Below are 7,028 nucleotides of genomic sequence, written 5' to 3' on the forward strand. Positions count from 1 at the left end.
ATAGCATGTAACACCACAAAAGACCCGCAGGGGACGTAAACAAAATAATTAGCATATTCGGCGCTACACAAACCGCACAATAAAATATAAAACATTCATTACCTTTGACCATCTTCTTTGTTGGCACTCCTAGATGTCCCATAATCACTATTGGGTCTTTTTTTTATTAAATCGGTCCATATATAGCCTAGATATCGTTCTATGTAGACTGTATGATAAACGGAAAAAAAGAGCGTTTCATAACGTAACGTCATTTTTTTAAATTCAAAAAGTCGACAATAAACTTTCACAAAACACTTCAAAATACTTTTGTAATGCAACTATAGGTATTAGTACACGTTAATAAGCGATAAAATTCATCAGGAGGCTATTTAACTTCTATAGGTGTCGTCTGGAAAAAAACATGGCCGAGAGAGCTCGACCAAAACATCCGGTCGGAGAACGGAGGGAAGGAGTTCCCTTGAACCGGTTAGACCAAGAATCAATTGCGAATCAAATGACAAGATTCTAGACAACGTGGTAGCTGTAGGCGCTGAAACCTCGGTCTCATGTAATTCGGTTCACTTTGAACAATTCCTGGAAGTAAGCGCAAGGATATTTATTTCCATTTTCAGTGATCAGGTTTTCCTGCGCTATTCGATGTAACTCACGCTCTGTTAAAGTCACAGCCGTGATTTAACCAGTTTTAGAAACGTCAGAGTGTTTTCTATCCACACACACTAATCATATGCATATACTATATTCCTGGCATGAGTAGCAGGGCGCTGAAATGTTGGGCGATTTTTAACAGAATGTTCGAAAAAGTAGAGGGTCGACTTAAACAGGTTAAGTCGACCCTCTACTTTTTCGAACGTTCTGTTAAAAATCGTGCAACATTTCAGCGCCCTGCTACTCATGCCAGGAATATAGTATATGCATATGATTAGTATGTGTGGATAGAAAACACTCAAGACGTTTATAAAACTGGTTAAATCACGGCTGTGACTATAACAGAACATGCGTTTCATCGAAAAGTGCAGGAAAATCTGATCACTGAAAATGGAAAAATATCCATGCGCCACTTCAACCGATTGATAAAGGTGAACCAGATTAAATGGGGCTGAGGTTGCAATACCTACAGCTTCCACACGATGTCAACAGTCTTGTCATTTGCCTAGGCTTTGTTTCTTGGTCAAACGAAGAAGAGACAGCCCATTTCTTCAGGTCTCCGACCAGATATTTTGGTTGAGATTTACCCGGACATTATTTCCAGACGTACAGCTATAGAATATACATCGCCTCGTGATCAATTTGACGCTTATTAACGTTTACTAATACCTAAAGTTGCATTACAAAAGTATTTCAAAGTGTTTTGTGGAAGTTTATCGTAGTCTTTTTAATTTTTAAAAATTACGTTACGTTATAAAACGCTATTTTTTCGTTGATCACACAGTCTTCATAGATCGATATCTAGGCTATATATGGACCGATTTAATCAAAAAAGACCCAATATTGATGTTTATGGGACATCTAGGAGTTCCAACAAAGAAGATGGTCAAAGGTAATGAATGTTTTATATTTTATTTGTGCGTTTTGTGTAGTGCCGACTATGCTAATTATTTTGTTTACGTCCCCTGCGGGTCTTTTGGGGTGTTACATGCTATCAGATAATAACTTCTCATGCTTTCGCCAAAAGCATTTAAAAAATCTGACTTGTTGCCTGGATTCACAACAGTGTAGCTTTAATTCAATACCCTGCATGTGTATTTTAATGAACGTTTGAGTTTTAACGAGTGCTATTAGCATTTAGCGTAGCGCATTTGCATTTCCAGATGTCTAGATGGGACGCCTGCGTGTCAGGTAGGAGCAAGAGGTTAAGAGATAGGGCAGACTACTGCCCCCTTTGGAGGAATTGCGTGCCCATAGTAAACAGATATATACATGCATATAATAATTATTATTGAATAGAAAACACTCTAAAGCTTCTAAAACCGTTCAAATTATGTCTGTATGTAAAGCAGAACTCTCAGGGCAGCCATTCTCCCAAACTCTATCTCTTCAGCGCGATGTCTCCTTTCAATGGGGCGTTTCATTGTGAGAATCGCGCGCTCCCTTCGACTTTTGGCGGGCTGAAACCTTCGGGTTACGCGAAAATACATGTACTTTCATGCGCGCGTCGGGTCCGGAGCTCTCTTTCTTTCAGGATTGACCAAACGATGTCGGTTTGTCTGTTCGAGCTAAGAATTGTTTAGCACGTTTAGAACATGCTAAAGCTTGATTCTGCACTTAGTTTGACCAGTTTAGTCGACATATAATATGTAATTTTGAAGTTTTAATGCGCATCCACTAGAATTTTGGCTGCATTTCAGACGGATTTTGTCGCGTTTGATAGCCCAAAGACACAGACTTGAAAACAAAACGCAGTTTTGGTAAGTATGACTCCTTCCACGGCTTCTGATCGAAGAACATCAAAGGTGGACTCCAACATAGAGGAGACATAATGCTAATGTGTGAGCGCCGTCTCATATTATAGCCTAGTGAACGAATTCTGTAACGTTAAAAATAAATGTAACAGCGGTTGCATTAAGAAGAAGTGTATCTTTCTATCTATATGTAGAACATGTATATTTAGTCAAAGCTTTTATCTGACATTATGGAGCTATCATCATTTCTCCGGACATTTGAGTAGCATTTTTTCAACATCATGAAAACAGAGATTTATGGATATAAATAGCATATTATTGAAAAAACATAAATGTACTGTGTAACATGTCCTATTACTGTCATCTGAGATTTCTCCGCGACCGCTAAAGCATTTGAGTATCGGCTGCGATATTGTTTTTTCAACATCCGGCGCCCCACGTTTGTTCGAAAACAGAGATTTTGGTGTCCCCAGATATACAAAGTCACTTGGCTCTGTTATGGTCTCTCCTATATTGAAACATAAATGTATCTGTGTCTAACATGTCACCACCTATTTGCTCTTCCTGGATCCATGATCTCGCCATCAGCATTGTTTTCAAAACCTTGGCGTGAGACAACAGTGAATTATTTTCTACAACATTAAATGGTCCTAATTTGTCATCTGTCATTTGCAAAGCTGTTGGCTGGGCTAAATGCCTGTGTGCTACAACTTCAAAGCCCGTCTGGTGTTCAACCTTCCCAAGTTCTCTCCACTGTCGCTCTCTCCACTCTAGTGAATATTTTGCTTGACAACTGCACCTCAGTACCTCCAGGCTCTGATCATACACCCAAACAAAGGGCATTTTTTCCACCTCTGGCCTGCTCGCCTCCCTTGAGAAGTACAGTTCCCGCTCAAATGAGCGTTTGGCCCCCAATGGTGGAAATCCTGACTTCCGGAGACACCTGAAACCCCACCTCTTTAAGGAATACCTAGGATAGGATGTAAACCCCCCTTAAAAGATTTAGATGCACTATTGTGTCTTTACTGGATGTTAAGGTGAATGCACCAATTTGTAAGTTGCTTGGATAAGATCTAAATGACTTAAAATGTAATGTAAAATGTAATCTTGAAGAGGTTAGTGAATTATTTTTCTTTTAAACCTCGTTTGTTGATTGCATTTTTGGCTATTCAAATGATTTGACATAAATATGTGCTATGTTTTCGCCGTAAAACATTTTAGAAATCTGACTCGCTGGCTAGATGAACAAGGTGTTTATCTTTCATTTGAGCTATTGGACTTGTTAATATGTGGAGGTTAAATATTTCTAAGAATATTTTTGCGTTCCATGCACCACGTTCCAGGTGAACGAGGAGGGTTCGTTCCCAAATGGGAACCACTCCCGTTAACAGGTTTAAACAGTCCACAATCATATGACACCATTATTCAAACAGTATCTTCTTCACTTATTCATCTTATACAACAATTAGATGTAGTAAACCTCATATCTGTGCTTTGGCAAAGTGGGTGAGGTTATATCCTTCCTGTTTGGCCCTGCCCGGGGGTGTCCTCGGATGGGGCCACAGTGTCTCCTGACCCCTCCTGTCTCAGCCTCCAGTATTTATGCTGCAGTAGTTTATGTGTCGGGGGGCTGGGGTCAGTTTGTTATATCTGGAGTACTTCTCCTGTCCAATTTGGTGTCCTGTGTGAATCTAAGTGTGCATTCTCTAATTCTCTCCTTCTCTCTCTCTCTTTCTCTCTCTCGGAGGACCTGAGCCCTAGGACCATGCCCCAGGACTACCTGACATGATGACTCCTTGCTGTCCCCAGTCCACCTGGCCGTGCTGCTGCTCCAGTTTCAACTGTTCTGCCTTATTATTATTCGACCATGCTGGTCATTTATGAACATTTGAACATCTTGGCCATGTTCTGTTATAATCTCCACCCGGCAAGCCGGAAGAGGACTGGCCACCCCACATAGCCTGGTTCCTCTCTAGGTTTCTTCCTAGGTTTTGGCCTTTCTTGGGAGTTTTTCCTAACCACCGTGCTTCTACACCTGCATTGCTTGCTGTTTGGGGTTTTAGGCTGGGTTTCTGTACAGCACTTTGAGATATCAGCTGATGTACGAAGGGCTATATAAATAAATTTGATTTGATTTGATATCTGAGGCTATTATATAAACAGCGTTATGGTAATGTGGCCACACCGTCTCTCTTGAGCTGTTGTGACAAACGCACCAGTTCGTAGCTGGATTCTTCACCAATCTTTTCCATTTTATCTGGAACATGAAATTTGTTCGTACCTCACGTTCTGTGAGGTGGAAGGATTTCCTTTGTCTCCATGAAAACTACTCTCTATAACTGTGTGTCGATGAGGCAGGAATTTACGGGGAAATTCCTTGGGAATTTGACCTCACTCTGCCCACAGCAGTCTGGTTGTAGAAGCAGAGCGCGGGGGATGGTGCTCGCTGTACTCAAAGAGGGCAACATCATGACACTACTCTCACCACCTGGGAGCGGCCCATCAGAAGTCCAGTACCCAGTTGCACAGGGCGGGGTCGAGACCCAAGGTCGATGACGAGTTTGGAGGGTACTATGGTGTTAAATGCTGAGCTGTAGTCGATGAACAGCATTCTGACATAGGTATTCCTCTTGTCCAGATGGGTTAGGGCAATGTGCAGTGTGGTTGCGATTGCGTCGTCTGTGAACCTATTCGGGCGGTAAGCAAATTGGAGTGGGTCTAGGGTGTCAGGTAGGGTGGAGGTGATATGGTCCTTGACTAGTCTCTCAAAGCACTTCAGTAGCTCAGTTACCTTAACTTTTTTGGGAACAGAAACAATGGTGGCCCTCTTGAAGCATATGGGGACAGCAGACTGGGATAAGTATTGATTGAATATGTCCGTAAACACACCAGCCAGCTGGTCTGCGCATCCTCTGAGGACGCGGCTGGGGATGCCGTCTGGGCCTGCAGCCTTGCGAGGGTTAACACTTTTAAATGTTTTACTCATGTCGGCTGCAGTGAAGAAGAGTCCCAGGTTTTGGTAGCGGGCCATGTCAGTGGCACTGTATTGTCCTCAAAGCGAGCAAAGACGTTATTTAGTATGTCTTGGAGCAAGGCATCCTGGTCCGCGACGGGGCTGGATTTCTTTTTGTAATCCTCTTGTGAGGATTGTAATCCTCTTGTGTCTGAGCCATTGAAGTTGTCCTGCTTCCTTTGTTGTCCTTCCTTTGAAGGCCTTGAATATTCGGTCCGACTTGGCTAACCACTTTGTTGGGTTGAAAGGTTGGCTGAAACATTATCAACAACATAGTGGTTATGGAAAATCACAAATAGTTTACCACAATATTACCATAATAATTTACGGACATTTTAACAGCATTAACATAAACAAACAGCAGTATTAGGGTTTGTTCACCTAGGGCGAGCATAGATAATAGATTTTTGTCTTAAACTTTTCCTGATTTCAATATACACACTTTTTGTCATGTTTTGCTATGTGTACCATACCCTCAGTCTGAATCAAACAGTAATTATTACCTCAGATTGACTGATTGCTTTGAGATTCCTCAGTATCTCAATCTCCAAACTTCTTCGGAACTGAATATGCTCGTCATTGATTTTCTTTATTTCAACACATTGCATCTCTTTCTTCATCTCTTCCTCAGTCTGAAAAAATATAACTGTGGAATAACTAGTCCAGCAACTTACATATTGACACATTACACTGTATGTCTACATTTTGGAATTATTCAAGAACAATGACATGTAGACGAATAAATGCAAGACCTACTGTAACTGACAATAACAACACTTGATTACCTCATTTATTAATGTTAAACACAATATAAGTTCATACGTTTGCTAAGTTAATGTAATATTGCTGGGTCTTACCAATTCCTCAAAGCATTCTCCAAATCTGTGTTTCTCCAGTCCTGGGAACTCTGCTCCAGATTTAAAGAGATCCTCCAAGCTTCTGGCAACAAGGTGTAGAACTTCAAACTCGTAGGCGTAGACATTGCCATCTTCACATAACAGGAGGACCAGCTGCCATCCTGCTGCCGAACAGCGGAAGTCATCCAGGGCACCAATGACCACCATCTCCATTCTCTTTGGAAGGTAGCAGTCTTTCCAAACTTCTAACTGTTCACCATCTCCAGCGTGAACAGTGTCCTCCAGACCCCCGATTCTCAACTTGGAACTTTTCGGCTTTGCAAGAGGTATCTTGTTGTCGCGATTTTCCGACACAATCTTTTGATTTGGCCGAGGTCGACAGCATCTGTGGCAACAACAGACAATAATTAGAAACTATATATAACATTGTATATGTCAAGAGTGCAGAACATCCTACTTACAACCTGCAAATATAGACATTTTGTATCATTAGCCATCTCATTCAAAGATGCAGTCCTGGATCTTATTAAGCACAACAAATTCATAACATATTTTATAAATTGAATTCGTAACATATCATCTGAATTGCATACAGAAAAAACATGTAATAATAAGGATTAGCAGGACGTAACGTATCATGTGATGGTGTAGTACAGGAGGCTCGTTTTGGCTCCTGTTGCACCACTTTCAAAACTACTGGTTGAAACGATACAACAGTTCGGAGCATCTCTTTAAACATACAATGATGGGTGGTTA

The 7,028-nt window shown here is 41.3% G+C and overlaps 1 pseudogene; it reads right to left on the minus strand.

The window, feature by feature from the left end:
• Positions 1-5,467: 5,467 nt before the first annotated feature.
• LOC127930344 (uncharacterized) lies at positions 5,468-6,752 on the minus strand (annotated as a pseudogene).
• Between the last annotated feature and the right edge of the window lie 276 nt (positions 6,753-7,028).

The sequence above is a fragment of the Oncorhynchus keta genome, chromosome 5 (assembly GCF_023373465.1).
Source record: "Oncorhynchus keta strain PuntledgeMale-10-30-2019 chromosome 5, Oket_V2, whole genome shotgun sequence".
Classification (NCBI taxonomy): Eukaryota; Metazoa; Chordata; class Actinopteri; order Salmoniformes; family Salmonidae; genus Oncorhynchus; species Oncorhynchus keta.